This window comes from Bombus affinis, chromosome 4 (assembly GCF_024516045.1).
Source record: "Bombus affinis isolate iyBomAffi1 chromosome 4, iyBomAffi1.2, whole genome shotgun sequence".
NCBI classification, from domain to species: domain Eukaryota; kingdom Metazoa; phylum Arthropoda; class Insecta; order Hymenoptera; family Apidae; genus Bombus; species Bombus affinis.
Window position 1 is genome coordinate 15,681,724 of NC_066347.1, and position 18,568 is coordinate 15,700,291.

Here is an 18,568-nt window from a genome sequence, read left to right on the forward strand (position 1 = left end):
AGAGTATCATATAGATGCGTGGCTTCAAAATAAAATAAAAAGAAAATTTTGATAACATAGAGTTAATCGAAACTCTTTCAAAAAATAGAAACATCTTTATCGCGTTGCTCTCTTTTGCTCTTCATCGATTAAAATATTTTACACTAACCTATATATATATAAATTATCCTAACTTTAATTAACGAAGTTATGTTTGAATTTTATTCGCGTAATTTTATTTCGGACCTTTTATTGTGTTTTTGTGTTCCCTTTCTCAAAATCCGTGGGAAGGAGGCCTCGCGGTCTACGTTACAATCATGTGGTCGACGACGAAATATAAAAGACGGACACCAGGGCTGGCATAAATTGAATCGCAAAGAGCCCCGGCAGATTGACGCGTTGAATCCTTTTAACCCCTTGTCGGGTCACTGATAATCTTTCTTATTATTATTTCGTACGACGTTATGCTCTCAGCTTTTTCTTCCTCGTTACCGCGGGAACTTCGCTTAATTTACTCAATTAATATCGTGTGCACCTCACTCGTAAAGACATTGATGCTAATAATTCTTCCATCGTCTGGGTTATTCTATTCCATCATTTTATCGATTTTAATCGATATTTATTACGTACGAATTTTTATGCATTTATGAGAAATTCGATGATGCAAAAATGGATAGAATGCACACGATATGCAATGTATATAAAATATACGAAATGCAGCGCAATGTTGGATAAACAATACAATTGTATACGTGTCATTTTTAAAATTATATTTCCATATATGTTTATGAATTTCGTAAAAATATAAATTTTCAAAAGAAAGAAGTGTCGAAAGGGCTGAAAGTAGAAAATTACGAAAATAATATTCGACCATTGTTTCCTCGAGTCTATTTCTTTTGGTCAACGTTCCGTGTTTAAAAATTGCTTCATAAATAGTTTTTCGTTTTTCCCGAACACCTTGTTTGACTTGTGTCACTTTTGAAACACACGTGCGATGCATCAAAATGGAGGAAAATAAACGCGCCACGCTCCATTGTATTGCACGATTCGAGTGAATTCGTTACAGAGTTTGTAATCGGCAAGAATATTTTGTCACTGTCTACGAAAATTGGACAATGCGCGTTATTCGGTTATTATGCGTTATTCATTGTTTATAAATTGTTCATCGTTACTATTACTGTATTATTATTCATGCACGCGAGTTACAAACGGTAGGCGTCGATTCCAAATGCGTCAAACTGTACGTGAATTTGAGGAAGCGATTAAAATTCGTGGAACGAAGATTCAAATTCTACGAGGGAAGAAGGAAGAGGAAATTAATTCATTACGATTCCGATAATGATAAACTTTTTCCACTTATCTTTTACGTCATACACACACATGCGTATATTCGCTCATATATGTGTTTGGTTTTATTTTAAACCGGGAGGAGGGGGAAGGGAGGATGTAAAGTTTCCCGAGTATTGTTTCGTTATTATTATAACCTACAAAAATACTCTTTGACGTCAAACATTCGCGATATTAAGATAAAGATGCGTTTATTCAATGCAAAGAAATTTTCCCAAGATATCTCAGTTTTCATTGTTCGAATGTATCGTGTATTTCGTTTTGTTAAACCTTCTGCAATGGTCTAAAATTATAGGAAATTACACGTAGTTATTGCACAAGGTAATCCACGCAATAGCATTTCGAAGCTATTGCTTGTTCCAATTCTATGAGACAGTCCGTGTATAATCTTCGACAATAACGATATAGTTAATGATTTTTATACTATTGACGTGTTACTGAAGAATACAACGTTGCCGGTAAGTTAGTTATCCTAAGATATTGACGAATGATAATCTTATCTGATTTCTGATCGGTTGTCAAAATGTTTCCTGCTAATTAATACTTCAATCGGCAAATATCAATATTCGATATAATTTCCGATAACAATTGCCAATATGACACTTCAGAATAATCATCTATTTTTATATTAAAAATTACAACATTTATATTCGTCTCTTCTGAGCAATAAAATAGGCGAAAGAGAATAAAAATAATTGATCGACTATTGTATCAATTAATTGGTTTAAATTTCACGTAATCTTAGTATGTTTATACAACGAGTGCAAAAGATATCGTCGTATATTCTTAGTTTCCAACGAAACGTTTTTTATCAGCTTCTAAGTTTCGTTATCGTAGTATTAAGTTTCTATAGTCACATGAAAGTACTACTAAATGATATGAAATTTAATATACATGGACCTATTTAATTAGTACGTCGATGCTAATACAATAATACGCAGATACTTTTCCTCTTATGTTATCACAATTTTTACAATCGTGTATAGTAATTATTCTTCGTTTAAACAGATTGCCAGAGGTTATCACGTAACACCGATAATACCGCGATAAAACGGTAAGAAAATATGGGAAAGTATGTCACGGGAAGTCGCGTACCTAATTGCGTTATAAAAGACAGCTCATTAGTTTTTCACGAACTCATAATAGAGTTGACAACCTCACGAACTTACGCGTACGTCGTTTGACACGCGACGCGTGTTCATTCGTACGCGACTGCTAATTATGTATTTTCTCTCTGTAAAATTATTCAATCCGATCGATGTTTTTCCAATTAGTCAACTGCTAACGTCCGCGGCATTGTTCTTTTCTATTCAGGGTTTACGTAAGTTTTTAGAGTATAAAATTAACAAATTGCGAACTTACGAAAAGTCAAATTTCTAAATTTCGAAACTTCCGAAATTCCAAGTTTTCCAACCATCGAATTTCTAAATTTTAAATTTCTTATGAATTTACGAAATGTTAAATTCTCAAGCTGTCACATTTACAAACTGCCAAGCCTTTGCTCGTCATGTCGAAAATTCAAATTTCCGAATTTCAAAATTCCGAGGTTTATTAAAACTCTCAAACTTTCAGTCTTCGAACCTTTCGAATCCTCGAATTGTTCCATTTCACAATCGAAGATCCTTCAAAGATAAAGATTAAAACGTATGACAGGATCAGTGTACGTGTTTTTACCAATTATTAGTATGCGCGAAGGCGTTACGTGGTCCAGGCAAATTCGTATCACGCTCCCACTCCTCTTACTATCAAACCGATATCTCTTCGACAACGATGCACAGAGATTGAAATTTCCATTACATCCTCCCCCTCCCCCCTCTCGTTTAAACATCGACAATATCATTAAAATCGACTTGCACGAAAAAGAAGAAATTAAATACGCGTTTCGATCGAAATCTAACGTACGAAATTTCTGCCGGTTGAAGAGGACGTTCTGAAGATTTGAGAAACTTGAAATTCACGCGAAAACTAGAAAATAATAAAAGAAGAACGATTAGAAAAGTACGATCGATAAAGGCGAATATAAATCGCGACGCGCAGTAGCGTGACGCGACTACGCGGAACCCCGTCCTCGAAACAGCACCAAATTCGGTCGACTCGCGAATGGAATTGGCAACCTACTGACACACTAATCGGCGCATCGACGAGCTCCGTCATGAAATCGCGTTCGCTCGAGGCCGAATTAGGCGACCGTGCAAAATGACTTGTTCTCGACTTGAAACCGTTCGCTCGATGACGCAATCCCGATACTTCTCCATCGGCCTAATTGCATTTCGTGTCGCAACCCTCTGTACTGGAAGGAATAGGTATTACGATCAACGTGAACGTTTGACCCGTCTTGTACGCGAACGAGAATCCATTGAGATTTGTAATCGTTAATTTCAAGTGGCGAATACGAGGTCTAACAAAGCTTATTTAGAATGCGCATACAGAAAGGACCATTTAAATTGTCGGCTTATGAATGATTCAACGCGTTGGTCATTTGTATACTTAGCAGATTCAAATTTATCTATTTTTCGTGTAACAAGTATTCTTCGAATCATCTTCTTCTTATCTTAATTACAATTTATACCGCTAATTCGTAAGGGAACGGAGAATTTGCTACGTTCCAGAGAATCGGACGGTTAAGAGATTCGACGATTCTCTTTCCAAGTGTTTCAAGGCTCTGCGATATTATAAATATCACGAGAATTTTCGTTTACTCGTTTCTTATTCGTTCAACTTACACGAACGCGAACCGTCGTTTGGAGGAAAAATTATAGACGGTAAGAACGATCGATAAATAATTCTGTCACGCCAAGTTCGATTATATCAACCCTTTCCCGGTTTTGCCTGCGAATAAAGTTTCATGCTTATTACAGAAACAAACGAAAAGCTTTTTAAACGCGTCATACATATGAATGAACGAATCACTGTGCCTTCGAAAATGAAAGAGCACGGCTAGCTGGGGCATTTTGAAACTAAGCAAGAAGGCGATACGGTTTTATACGATGGCTGCGAACATTCAACTGCCTCGCTGTCCGCAAGACGAGCGGCCTAGAGCCGCTAGACAAAACCAGCGACAGAACCGTTTAAGGAGACGCGGAGAAAAAACTCGCGGACGCGATGAAAGAATCGGATCGTCCCGAAAGGGAAATTCAGTCGTCGTCGATCGGATTCCAGAGCGCAACCATACGAAACGGACTGGATGCGCAGAAGAGACCAGTGGCCGAGTCGATCGACGCGCAACTGACTGAAAATCGGCTGGTGCTTGCACAGTGGTTATAAAAAAACGCGCGTGGAAAGGCCGGGGCCGACGATTTTAGAGGCCATTCAACGATCGCGATAGATCCGCCGGGATGAGTCAGAAAACGCATTATGTATTTATAGAGTTCTCTCTCTCTCTCTGCTCTTCTGTTTCTACCGTGGGACGATGTGAATCACGCGCGCCACCAGATGAAAAGTAAAAGAGAGAAAGAGAGCAATTTACGGTCGACCAGAGTGGCGAGAAATTTTACGCACGTCGTCTTCCGCTGCCTTTTTGCCCCCGCGTCCTCCTTTCGTACGAATTCCTTCCTTGTTACGTATCTGTTATGCGGCCGAGAGTTTTGGTTTCCGACGCGACAGAACCTGACCGAAAGTGGGTCTGTAATCGCGGCGTTGCGCGCTGCCCGGGGAAAGCTTACATGTGCAGCTTTCTTCAGGAGCTATAGCTCGCCAATCAAAGATCAGCCCCACGCCGTACAGCGATTTTTGATACAGCGAACTGCGGATGTTCGTGTATTTGTAGAAAATTTGATGCACCGAAGGTTTTACGAGATTAGATCGTACGAGATATAGAGAATTTGGTATTGGCTGCGATATTTCTTTTTAGTTTCTCTTTTCCTTTTCAGTTGTACGTATAAGAGCACGAATTCTCAGCAGCGTTCGCAGTCTATTTATTAGTTTGGTTAAAGTGGCAAGGTAAACGCGTTGAGAATAGTCTGGGTGGGATTGGAGATTATAAATGTACGTTGACTAATGTAATCTTCGTGAAAGAGATATGGATTTTCATTGCCAAGACAGAAGTTTGGGGAACTCTGAACAGAAATATGCACCCGAGGTTGTTGTTAGGATCATGAGACGTCAGCCCATTATAGTGGTACAAGAAGGATCGTTTCTTTTCTTCTTACAGTTCCAGGTTAATTTTAACCGATACGTACGGTATCTAATTACGTGGGATATTTAGAAAATAAAAAAAAGGTGGTTTGACAGAGCGTTATTTCGATGGTACCTTGCAAATGACACTTTCAAATGTTCGTACATGATCAGATCGATCAACGTGTTCGCTCGATGCTTCGATTTATGATCTCGTTGTATCTCTTTCACCATGTGTAAATCAGATTAGTCCATAGAAATTACAATCAATTAGAAAATAATAGACGCGTTTGCATTGTACCGCAATCTCTTAGACGAAGAAAGCTGCACGTAAAATTCACGAATGAAAAATAAATGAGATAGTATTTAAGAAAAGTACAGTTAAGGCATATGAGATTTCGAAATCGAAAAATAAAAGTTACGAAACGCGTACGTAATACGTCAAATGATACGCGAGAGAATGGACGATTTCGCGTTAAGCTTTGAACAACACTCATTACTGTCAATATACAAGGAATCGAATACGACGTTGGAAGGACAGGATGTTCTAATGGAAATATCAAAAATTCACCACTTCCATTTACGATTTCTTATCGCGTCGTTGCAATGCAGTTAAATAACGCGCGAAGTAAATCAATCGTCCAAAACAACCTTCCTTTTCTTCGGTTACACTTGGCTTCTTATTTGTTCTCCACTTAACGCAAGAGTATCGACGAAAAGAGAAATAAAAAAGAGGAAAAAATTACGTTCGACGGTGGGCGATGATCGAAAAAGATGCTTCTCCAAAAATCATGTCGTTGATAGAACAATCGTCCCATCCATCAAGGCGTTTACGTTTCTGACCATTTGTTTTCCTATTGTGAATACATTATAGCGATAAACGAATGTTTAGTAAAATGTATAAATTAGAGAAAAATTAGTAGCCGAAAACAACGTTTGTCGTATTTCTTTAAAGTCAACGAGTAATAAATTTTAATTATTCGCTTAATTTCAACCAATGGTACATGGTTAAAATTCAATAGGTACGTGACTCAATCGCTGCAATTTCCGAATAGGTTTATAAAAACCGTTCTTAGCTGATGTATGTTTAACACTTTGACGGCCGCTGTCGCGTAAACGTAATTTCGCTCCGACGTTTGTTGTCGGCTGCCATCACGTTTACGTGATTTCAGTCTCTTTTCTTTTTAATTTAATTGCCACTTATGCGTGAGGAAAATGATCGCTGCATGCGATAATGTTCTACCGAGGTGAAACGATTTATAAATGCGCTGGAAAGAGCGGCAATTTGTGGATCTAACGATCCAGTGAAAGCGAATGGTCAGAAAATGATTGTAATCCCGATTTCTGCAACTGTTAGGGACGATGGATAAATAAATTCGTACAATGCGTACGTATGCAAAGTAAATGAAGACAATACGATAAAGATTCGATAAACACGATAGATTCAATGGGATTTTCTCAACAAGTATTTTTCTACGATTATACGATAATGATTCACGGACCTGTTAAGAGACTATGCGGATAGTCTTGGAATAAAAAACTTTTCTGGCGCGTTCTGTTAGAAATTTTGTTACAATATATTTTGTGAATCGCGAAATTGTCTTACTCTTGCAGATGCAAATATTTCACCGCGCATATATTAGGCTTGTAAAATCAATCATATCGTATCGTGACAATAAATTAACAGGCAACACACATCATTTTTCCTGGTCACCCTATAATTAAATCGCATTCTGTCAAATATATGCATGTGAACATTGATGCATGCGCATGAAAATGAGTGCAGTCAGAATATACGTACTTTGTGTAGTAAAATAAAAAGAAGTATGACCATGCACGACAGGAAAGAATAATATTTGTTCAACGTTTTATTCAATATGTATGCAAATAAAACAGCCTTATACCGCCTGTGCAAACTAATATGTTTATTGATTCGAACGATATATTATAACTGTATATCGGTAATATAATTCAGTTAGCTCACCGCGATACGAATATTTTTCAAGGTATTTGCAAACGAACGATCCGATATGAATTAAATATCGGCATGCATCGACCAACCATCTGACGCAAATTCGCTTGAGTCCACGGATTTTTCGAATTCCATGAACAGCGCGTGTAAATTTTAGGCGTATGATTACGTTTCCGGGCCGCGGTCGTCGAAATGACGGAACTTCGACTCGCGACCATCAAAAATGAAATTGCAACTCGAGCCATCCTTGTTATTCTCTCGATTCCCTTTTCGCTATATTTGCAACAGGAAATGAAGATCAATCGAACGTTCGGCGCCTGTTATTAGATTAATTTCTATCTTATCTTTGAAGTAATGATATTTAAAACAAAATACCTTCATGAACGTACGAATACAGTTTCTGACTGAAAATCTATAAAACAGCTCTTTGTTTAAGATTGGTAATTAGGTTCGTGAATATTATGTACAGTAACCAACTAGTGTAGCAAAGTTACATTTCGTCAGTGGATTACGAAACGAATAATATTGCAATAGACTAAACATATTCAATGAGCAACTTAGTCTACAGTTCTTATATTCTCTGAAATTTATAAAATCACATGGTCCATCAGTTGTAATCTTGTGGATCAGTTGGAATCAGTTGGAGTATTTTGGACAGCAATATATCGCACCTCATTCCTCCATTTTGAACGAAAGAATCAAAATCTTCCTGAATCTACGAAAAAAGAGAAAAATTCCGAAAGCTTTTTAACCGAATATGATTATTATTTTACAACATAAAGTCAATCTAAAAAGAAACGTTACCGCTCAACTCGTACGAACGAAGAGTCTCTACTTTATTCGTTTTCAATTTCCTCTGAACTCTAGATTCATCGAACACTCCTTCTGACGATGTACCATTGACTGGAAAATATGAATCAGATTATACGCGCATGATCCACGAATAACCTGAGAACAGACAAGAGAGCAGCGTATGGCGAGCTTTGGTCTGGTTAGCAAATGGTTTACGGGGTGCTGTTATTGCAGATAAAAGTACGAAAATACCCCGCAGGGATCTTGATCCCTTCGATGAATGGGCTAGTAAACGGTCTGTTTGGAGTAGACGATCGCGTGGCGAAGCTCGCGCGAAGTAACGACAGTAGTAAACTCTAAGTAACCCGTGCGTCTAGCGTGTAGGTGCTTGTATCGGCTGAGAGTCGCAGAAGTTCCGTAATAAAGAAGTTCGATGGCTGCTCTGATCTTTCTCATTGTTGCTAATACTTTCCTTCCCTCGTGATCAGGCTTGTATCTCTGTAGCTGTGTGTTTTATTCCAGATTTATCTGTTTCTTATCTCATCATTGCGCGAACGATTGTCAAAGTATTATACAAGTGTATCCTTTTACTTCATTGAGTTAAACAATCGCACGTTTTACGGCTTCGTGTGAATTTTAAACAGGCTTGATGCTGTACCAGATGTTTATGGTTTAACATTGTCTCGGGCGAAAAGTTCGAAAAGCTCGATGCAATATTTATAAAAGGAATATTTCCTGATTCTTCCACGTGTGTTTGGCTAGCTGATAAGTCACTTAAAGAAACACCTTTTTGTAACAACGCGCGAAAATGAAAAGTGGGATACGTGGAAGAAAATGACGTTCTTTTCGAATGATCGTTGGTAATAGCATTCACGTTGGCAAAGTAATATCGACGATATAATTATCATCGTTCTGACGATTTGCGATTGTTTACCGACATGTCGGTACATTAGAATATCACATCGTATCGGTACTTGTATAAACAAGCAATTCAGTGATCGTTAAGTCTGTCGCCTTTTCCGAGTAAAATATCAATTATTAATTGCGTCTATTCTAGCGAAACTCAAACGCAGATCTGTTTGTAGAAAGTACACGCGATATCTACGTGTCTACATTTTTATTTGACAAATTTTTCTGTTGTCACTTGATTTGTCAACAAAATGAGAAATACGTTATAAGAGTATAAGAGTGTAACAGTATTAAAAATTCATTTTAAATTAATAGGTCGAGTGATTCGAAGGATCGTCAGCGAACCACAATATAAGAACATGGTGGGATTCTTTTAATCTATAAATATAAGGACATATATCTACATAAAGGATATTCATATAGCAGAACAAACATTTGTATACATATCATAAATAAGATAAAGAACCGTTCAATGTTGAAAGAAATACGAGATAATATCTTTTACTTTGCCTATCTTCTCTCGTAGAGCCAAACAATCTATGTACGAATGAAGTACTACAAAGCTGCGCATAAGTGAAGCATCTTGTAACACTATCGTATCCCTTTTCAACAATGAGAACTTGAACTAAACGTAGCCCAATACGTATAACAATAGAAGAGATCGCCATATAATCAATCAACAGCCTAAAATAACAGCATCGAACGTTATTATTTCCAATTTGAAAAAATTAAAAATCAAAAAGAAGTATGCCAATACGGTGTGTCAATCGAAATAACAGAAAAGTGTCTAGGAACAAGTCCACGCGACTGCTGGGTCAATTAACATTCAGTGTAGTTACATACATATGTATATCGAGCACACGGCTGCGTGCGCGCTGATCACGTGTCAAATTGCGTGCGCGTCGAACGCATCCCTGCCCACTACGATGCGATTGCTCGTCTAAATTGTGCCGCGTACTCAAATCGGCTTCATTCCGCATGCGACCGGCGATCCTTCGTACCCGCCGTGTCTCGCGCGATTATCGAGAGCAACGCCGATTGCCATGCACACGCGCACTGCGATTCGCTCCATTTTCGTCCTGTTCCCACGTATGGAGCGCGTGCATCGTGATCTCGAAGGGAATACGGAGAATTTGGAATTATTTTAAAACGTGTCTGAGAATGAGTAGATGCTGAGAGATTATATGAGTCTGCGATGAGCGGCTATCGTCATGAACGCGTCAAAGTGATCGTCGACTGTCGCGTTTAACTCTCTGCCAAGCCACGTGGTATATACGTATATTATGTATATACTTGTATGCTCTTTACATTTTATATTCTTTTTACTTTCTTTCATTGCGATTAGACTGTTACATAGACTTTTTGATATATCGTTTTATCGGCGATGAACAATTTTATAATAATTGTTAGCTTTATAGATTTTTGCATTGAAGTTAAAAGTTGCAAGAAACTACAATTTTTCTTTTTTTTTTTTCCTTTTATAAGCAGACAAAATTTTAATTACAGAATGTTAATCTTAGATTAATAAGTAGCGAAAAAGAAACGTTGGCAGTTAATTTTTGGTTAGTAAGGATTAGAGAAATTGTTTGTAACGGAGAATTAAGTTTAGATCTAAAGTAACTTATTTCTCGCGTCCGAGGATACGTCAATTATAACTTGACCCTCGTTTTTTCTCTGTATTCGAAGAAGATATAAATGCGAACAGGTTTTAATAAATGTAGTTCTTGTATTCGTAATCTGTTTCATTATCTATGAATATAATTAACATATATAAGATCTAGTTATATCAGACGTTATTCCCGTTTCTTGGGTTGATTCTTCCTGCGTCAGTTTTATTATTCGCATTTCTCAAAGACGATTACGATCTTTAAACAGTCTCTTTTAACTAATTTACAAAAGACCATTCTTCGTGTACTTTTACTCGCGAAAAAAAGAAAAAGGAAGCAGTTAAACGGGATAACGTGGAATTAAGTCGGCTTTGTGTTTCATTAGGGAGTCTATTAGAGACGCAAATCCTTTCGAGCAAATTTCGTCAGGCATTAACCGAAGAACATTGGCAAACTTTCGAAACGCTGAATACGCGATAATCCTCTTTCGAGCCGTGGTCGGTGGCTTATAATATTAACTGAACGTAGTCTTTGCGAATATTGTTTGAAATCAGAGATGAAAATGAAATCGCGGACGAGAGATCGTTTCCCTCCTATGAATATCTACGCGCAATAACGCGAACTTACACGATACAATATCCGTAAATGGCACGATGATCGTAAAGTAGAAAAATATTACACGGACTTCTAAAATGAAATTGTCTAAAATTTCAGGAACCTTAGTTCATCGACAATCGTATTAATCATTAATTAACCGAGTGTTGCTGGGAGGATTTTCAAAGAAAATTCATGGAACGCCACGCACAGAATAGCGATATAAATAAGTAACATAGAATTTGAATACAATATAAGGCTATAGACGTGGATCTTCTTATGTAGACTAATATTATTTGGAGAAACAGAGCACGCGCGTACAAACCTAACGCTATATAATACACAATGTTATCCATGTGCGTATTTCGTGCAAAAAGTTATTCGAGTTACCAAGAATAGAGCATTGAATATTTATAAAGTTCCTATAAAAAATGAACAATTATATAAACAGTTTTACCCGCTCTGCTAGCTCTGGTATTAAAGCTCATGTCCGGTGGCTCCGCTGTAATATTTATTATATTAATCAAACAAATGGAACGTTTTATGTAATAAATAGACTGTAAATGTTTATGCATTTATGAATAATTTGCATGTGCATAAAATACGAATTGCACGAAGTAGGCGAAGATACATAAAATATGAGAAGCATAATAGCCCGACAATTTAGCTGATACATTTCTTTATCCTTTGGTTATCTTCATTAAAATATAAATTTGCATAAAATCGTGCTCATTCTGGTATTAAAAATAGTAGACGATAAAAATGCCCATAAAATTGGCATGTTTGTGTTCGAACTCCTATAAATACATCCAATATATGCATAATCTGTTTATAATCGAATGCAATTTATCGAATATACAACGCTTACGTTCGATTCGACTGTTTCGTCGATGACCAATCTCACCAGCAATTACGCAATCGCTATACTCGTTCGACCACAAGGTATCGAAAGGAGAAATGGAAGAAACAGAGCTGGTCGTTTTCCGCTTAATCGTACCGTTTTTCGTTCCATTTAACGCTAGTGTTCCTCTACTTACCCAATTCCTTTTCGACAAATATCTTTTCATTGCTCTCGAACGCTCTTTCAGCCGCTTTCTAACCCAATTCCGTGCGTTATTTGCCGTACGACGTTGTATTAGGCAATTCCACGGCCGATACTGGGTCTAGGTCCTTTTCACCGAAGGAATACTAATTTGTTATGTCTAAGCCTGTCGAAAAGTCCATGTGTAATTTGTAAGCTGTCGAACATTTTGATAACTGTCGGATTTACATCTGTTCGGAAATATCTGCGTTTTCGAGTATTCAAGTTCGTATATCGCGTAGATGGTTTATTTACACGAAGATTATGTTATCGAAGAAAATGGATAAAACGTGTTTTAATCGCTGGTAATAAGGTAGCAACGAATAAGATTATAGCAAGTTCTAATCGCGTAAGTACCACCTTATTCATTAGGACTCTCTAAACTCTCACTGTGAACTTTATAGACTCTCACTTTAATGCTGTTTATAGCCTCCGAGATTTATCTGTATATTTATTATCTGTTGGGTATGCAATTACAGCGACAGCAAATTAGCAAAGCATTAGCAGAATCTAGTTTCGCTTTTAAAAATCCTTTTCTTGCGTTGTTTGCCAACTGTTACTAGATTACAATAAATTACCAATACGATAGTAAAATTCTACGTTATCAGTCTTCTTTAAGTAGCTATTACACATATATTTGCGAACTCAGTTTGTCAATTTCTACCGTATTTCGAACACAATACATAATAGTATCTCGATTCGCTAGAAAACCGTATCAGTTTCCAGAAAAACATATGTTTAACGTTAAATATTAGTATCTAGTCGTGTACCTCTCAATGCAGAACGTAAGCAGATTGAATCGTGAAAAATGGTCGTAATACGTATATTCCATTATTATCGTCACCACGTCAATGTCAATTCATCCAGCCGTTACTCTCTCGCGATTCGAAACCTTATCGCCAACTTTCTCTTTTCTACGTAAAATACCAATTCAAACTGCGAACTTGTAAAGGCGATAAATCTACCTGAAAAAAAGCACCGAATTAATTTTCGTATCCAGTACGTTCGTACGTCCATTCGTGAAACGACAGATCATTCTCGTTTGGTAACCAACTGATCGGCAACTGAAACCGTAACAGATGTTTCGCAGAGTGTTATACAAGCGACTTGCGAATCCGTAAACGACGCGCAGCGGTTGATGCTTTCTAAGCCGCGTTAATCGTCGAAAACGTTCGAGCCGAGCGAATACACCTTTTTAACGATCCGCGGTGCATTCCAGCTCGTCGTGAACTTTTTGACGTAAAAAATTTCGCAACCGATCGCGAGCTATCCGCGCACTGACGATTACGCAACGGTAGCCCCAGATCGAGGCGCGAGCAATTAGAAACTCCTCGACCGCTGTTCATCGGTGTTATCGGTTTATTAAAGCCGCGTTCACGGAATTTCGACGTTTCTCTGTGGCGTTTCGCAACTCGGCCGCGATTGCGACACGCGAAACGAACCTTCCCCACGGCTTCGATTCGCCGCCGATCGATCCTTGTTCGTTGGCAACGCGAGGAAACGATTCACGCCACCGCAATTAACTCGGCAAGAACTGTCCATTGACACGATATCGCATTGAAAGTCACATTTCTTATAGTCACGATACGAATTTAACGAGTTAGCTGGTGCGACCTGTTTGAAAACTTTGAAAAATCTACTGTACGTAAAATGTGTGGCAAAAAAGTAAACGACGACGAGTATACTCGTCAAAAACAGCTAACTGGTTGATACGACTCGATTATGTGAAACGTCTAAAAAGAGATTTCAAACGAAACGCTGTCATCGACGCGATGTTCGTCTTTGATGGATCATAGTCGCGTCTCATCGAAACGACGCCAAAGAACAGCTTCATTTTCGTGTTCCATGTTTTTTTCAAAAGGTTGCTATTCGCGTTTTTTCCCCACGTAATAGAAGAAGTTGCTGTTGACTACCGGTTTCCGTTCGAAGTGGTAAAGATCAAGGATAAACAAGAAACATATGGCAACAACTCGCCACAACGAACAAATTTTCCTGATTGTTTCATAACGCGTTTGCGTGTGGACTATTTGTCGTCGAGAAGAGAAGTCGCTTCGAAACCAGATCAAAATCCGAATGTTTCTCTAATCGCGTTGCTTCACCTTGGACAAGATAATGTTTCTTTTCTAGAACTTGATATTTGCTGTGTACTGTGTTGAACATGTGGCAACAGGAGGGGGCGAACATCGGTTTCTGGTTGTTGCTTCGGCGAGGACGCAGCTTTAGGAATTCGCGGTTGATGAAAAAAGAGACGAGGAAGAAAACGGGTAACACGGTGGTTTTCACGAAACCACGGTTCAGTATCGGAGGTTCTAGTTAGTAATTAGTTAGCGTGTGGCGCAAGGCGAATGGAACGAAAGGAGAAAATGTTCGCCTTGGTTTTTTTTTTTTTTGCGAGTTACCGTGGAGTTAGAACAGAGATGGTGATTATGGGTCTTCTCGTTTCTTCCGTTTTATGGCTTTGTATCGTATAGATGTAATCAGTTATTAACTATGATTGTTATTGAGACGAAGAATATTTCGTAAAATGCTGATACGTTATCGAGGAATATCGAATTATCATTTAAATCTTCTTTTAATAAATATAGAATATAGTTATTTAGGAAAGAAAGAGAAAAATTAAATTTTACTAAATATATCGATACGATTATTATTTAACAAACAATGCCATTTTATTATCGTGCAAAAAATAGATTCCAGTATCAAATAATCGAAACATCGTCGAAATCAAATTTCCGGGAATTTTTCTGAAATTTGTATTATTTCCAAGATAATAAGAAAGTGATTTTGGATGATCATTGTACGATTGCAGATAAATAATTTCAAATAATCTTAATAGCGGAAGCATACAAAATGGATCGTACACGTACGTGCTAGTTCAACGAGGTGTAACATAACAGTTTTTAAGACATAAGATTGTTTTAACGCATATCAGAAATAAAATTGAGTAACAGGTAGGGGGCTGATTTTTATGGATAAGATATTGGCTCAGTTATGAAAAAAAGTGAAACTTTTGCTTTTCTTTTCTTCCTGCATACGTATGCTCGTTCGTTAAAAGGATATACTATGCATTGCTCTTAGTACGAAGATTTCGTTACTAAGATTTTATAAATCGACCATATCTCGAACGTTACGTAAATTCGATGGAACTTTAAAATACAATCTTTCATTTTCTCAGAACTTCCTTTTCGCTTCGAAGATACTTCAACATATTTCGAAATCGCTATTACTGGCATTATAGCCCGACCTAGTTAATAGCATCGATGTAAACATCAACAAAATAATAAAATACTTCGTAATTACTGCTTATATAAGCCACGTAGAAGTCAAATTGATTAATTTCAGCTTCTTAACGCTTCTTAATTTCGCAACCAGTGTACACACATTGATCTCTATATCTATATATCTATAATAACGAATAATTGAAAGAGAAACTAAAGACGCGGAGAAAATGAAATACAATTTTTAAAACAATTTTTTAAATAATCCAGATAAGCGATTAGATCTTTAGAAATCAAATAATCGATTAAACCCTCGATGTTTCTTTCAAACGAAACGAGTAAACATTTTTCGATTTACACGGAAGGAAGCTTGCACAACCTCCCGTGAATTCGTCGACGAATAATTTCAAACGTTCCTATCTCGATCTTTCTGTCGCTTTTCCACCCCTGATTCTTCAGCTTCCTTCTTGCATAATCAATGGTCGACGTTCGCAAAGACGAACAACATTTAGCGAGCGTTTACGGTTTCGATTTATCACGAGAGTTGCGCAAGAGGATCGCAAAGATGATCGCATCACCTTTCTCTGGCATAGTGTCGTCTTTTTGAAACGTCCTCGTTAAAACCGCTAGAGTCTCATATATCGAGATGTTGCACCGCCGAGTGCACCCATACAAACAAACCTTTACGTCTAACGCGATTCTCCTAACGGTCGGATCATTCGTGGAAGGTTGTCATCCAGTGATCAAGTTGTAGCAGCAAGCTGTCGTTCGTGTAAACCGCCCCTAAAGGGCTTCGTAAGTCGGTCACATTAACGCCTACCATAGCGCCAGCAGCCAAATATCATTTTAATATGTTTGCTATGTCGTATTTAGCTGCTTGTGGTTTGAGTCAGATTTGCTACGCGCACGGTCGACGAAATGCGTAAACATACGAACAGATATTGTTAAAATACGTATTTTACGAAATTTTACGTACGAAATATATGAGTTATCTTTTTACATAAAATGTACTCGATTACAAACACGCGTATCTAACTGTACATTGTGAGTAGGTAAAAGTTATATTTGATATAACTCGTAGCCTTATGGTTGTGTAAAAAAAGACGTTTTAAACGAATTACGTCGTATTTCAAGAGACTCGTGTTCGAGTAGATGTAATTTAATTTTTGTACATCTTATATTTCCTAAGATATCGAGTGAGACGAGTGACATTGGGGTTTCCCGAAGCTAGTACACACTTTTTAAAAATGTTGGTAAAGACTGTAAACCGATAAAAAGAGAAATTCTGTTGGGGCCTGTAACATTGGTCACGAGTTGTCGTTGAACATCGGAATCAGACGAAATATCGTAATTGTGTCGGTTACTTTTAATTTTGATTAATTTTCGTTTAGTTGGCGTATCGAAAGTTTTCGTCGTTCGGTTGCTTACGTTGTTCCAAAAGGAGAGGAAAAGGGAGAAAAAAAAAGAAAAGACAGGAAACGAAACGAAGGCAGGTAATGAGATTCGTTGGAGAGTCAGACGTGATATTTATAAATTAGACGAGAAAGCAGCCACGTTACCCGGGACTTCCTTAAATCCTTAACTTGGCGACGAATTTTATATGTCGCGTGTCGTAACGCTCGCTTTCACTTAACGCGATTTAATTCGCGTATGTACTTTCAAGTGTACCACGACGCTCTCTATCTCCGATTGTATCATTTCTCTGCCTTCGATCGTTCGATTATGCGCGCGTGCGAGGTAATATCCGGCGATTGGATCAAGTTCAATATGTGTACACCCCGTGATAAAGAGATAGCAGCGTAGCTTTCAAATTTAACGTTTCCACAGCTGTTACGTAATAAATGCATTGAATTTTGGTGTTCGATGATTCTTGATGCGTGATACGATCTGTTAGCATAAAAATTTGTACGATAGAGCGTTGTTTCTTTAGCTGTACTCTTGTAAACGGTTTTACTCGTTTGACAGTGAATTTAATTTTATCGTGGAAGCGATAAGAGACAGGTTGAAATTAGAACGACGCTATCAAACGTCATTGGCGATGGTGGGGGTACAAGAATGGGCCATCGGTAACTCAGCGTTTTACATGTACGCGTGTCTCTATGTATTTACACAGCGTTACTTTCACTTGGCGCGATTCATTTTCTGTAGCGTGATGCGCATGCGCGCACGAAACTCATTTAACTAACGCTTAAGGGTGCGTTTCCATCTCCACGTTGAACAATCGCGAACAAGTGTACGTATAATATTTCGTTCTTAGGAAAAAGATATTTTTCGATTGTGGTGTCAATGGTTATTTCCAAGTAGCTAATTTTTGTTCAGCCGATTTTGAATAAGCTCAAAGCTTATTGCTAGAAGAGAAGCGATAAAAACTAACCTTTTTAAGAATCGGAAAATTGCAGATTGAAAGTAACTATTTCGTCAATTATTAATCTCGTATAAATCAAACTTCTTTATTCATCCTCTTGAGAATATTACCTTGTGGTAATATAATTTTTAAAATCGACTCAATAAAGTCTCTACTACTCGCGTACAAATTTCGTGTATATCGAGATTTCAAGAGGAACAACGATTCCCTTAAGCAAATAAATATTCCGGTCGTATTCTTTTATCGTATCGAAACTGTAGTTGATTGTACACGGAAACAAAGATGATGATATTCTTATTTCTCCAAATACGAAGAAGTTTGTTTCGCAGAAAACGATAGCGCAATTCTTTGAAAACGTTTGTACGCGTTTGCATGGAAATTTCACGGGAGACGCTTTAATCGAGCAAAAAGTTTTGTCAACTCGACGACGTTAACCTCTTTCTTTCTTTTCGATTAGATTCTCCTCGCTAAAATCTATTTTCTACGTTCGTAACGACGACATCCGCCTATGAGCGTGATTCGAAAATAGAGAAACCGAATTCGAGGATTCGACGAACGTTGTCGCGTCGGCATGCGACGCGTCGCGCCAGT

The 18,568-nt window shown here is 37.8% G+C and overlaps 1 protein-coding gene and 1 long non-coding RNA gene across 2 annotated transcripts in view; both read left to right on the plus strand.

Moving 5' to 3' along the window:
- LOC126915407 (RNA polymerase II elongation factor Ell) overlaps positions 1–18,568 on the plus strand; it is a 142,693-nt gene that overhangs the window by 99,792 nt on the left and 24,333 nt on the right. The window lies entirely within an intron of this gene.
- On the plus strand, positions 1,963–5,525 carry LOC126915429 (uncharacterized). The gene is made up of 2 exons (XR_007710193.1): positions 1,963–4,088; positions 4,185–5,525. It is a non-coding gene; the product is annotated as an uncharacterized LOC126915429 (long non-coding RNA).